Below are 1,050 nucleotides of genomic sequence, written 5' to 3'. Positions count from 1 at the left end.
CGGGGCGCCGTCTGGGGCCCGGCCCGGGGCAGCTGTGCTGGGCTGCCCTTTGGCCAGGAGGCCAGGAAGACGGCGCTCGGGGGCCTCCCCTGAGCCTCCGGAGACCCCACCGGCTTGTCTTAATGGCACCAAGCTGGGCGGAGGAAGGGCTGCGAGGAGCGGGCAGCGGGGCGCGGGGGCAGAAGGGGAGAGCGGGGCGCCCTCTCTGCGCGGCCTCCTGCGCCCGCCCCACTGCCCTGGAGCCCACCCCCACCCCGGGCGAGAGCTCTGATTGCCAAGGGAGGCGGCCGGCCCCGGGCGCAGGCGGCCGCCCCTGAGCACAGCGCGGCTCTCCCCTCCTCCTCCTTTCCGCTCACCGTGGAGTGACCAGGCCAGGGACGGCTCGAGAACGGACACGTAAAAAAATTTAGCGATTTAAAATCTTTCTTTACTGCAAGTTTAAATAGCTGTACAGATAGTTTATAAGCACAATATTTTAAGGAAAACAGTGGCTGGTCTACTAGGCAGCCCTCGTGCCACTTCAGTGCTAGAAAGTGAGAGAAAAAACTTTTGTGATTTAGTAACACTATTTCTGTGGAATCATTATACAAGTCCGACCTTTTTAAAAATCAACCTTATTTGGATGCACCGGAACCAGCAGAGCTGTGTTATATTTTCTACCTTTGCTAGAATTTCATCACCGAAGGACAGTGATTTCTTCAAAGCAGGTACGACCTGCAACACAGCAACTTCTCCACACACACACACGCACGTGCACACAATTTTCCAGCCACGAGCCCCGAAGAGAAGCCGAGCCTGGGCCTTCCCTGCCGCACGACCTCCCGCGGGTTAACCCCGAGTCTGGAGGGCCCAGCCCGAGCCCCCACCGGCCGGGGAAGGCTGACCCGCACAGGCGGGCCCTCCGTGCCATGCAGCTGCGGCCCGGGAAGCCCAGCTGGGACGGGGCGCCCGGCAGTGCAGGGTCCCCTCGTGGAGGCCCGAGGCCCCACCCGGGGTGACGTGCAGAGCGCGTGAGCCCGCCTTGGGGTGCCTGTGTCCCCCTCCAGGCTC

This window comes from Condylura cristata, unplaced genomic scaffold (assembly GCF_000260355.1).
Source record: "Condylura cristata isolate star-nosed mole 26May11 unplaced genomic scaffold, ConCri1.0 scaffold00054, whole genome shotgun sequence".
NCBI classification, from domain to species: Eukaryota; Metazoa; Chordata; class Mammalia; order Eulipotyphla; family Talpidae; genus Condylura; species Condylura cristata.
Note: the sequence above shows the minus strand (reverse complement) of the source record.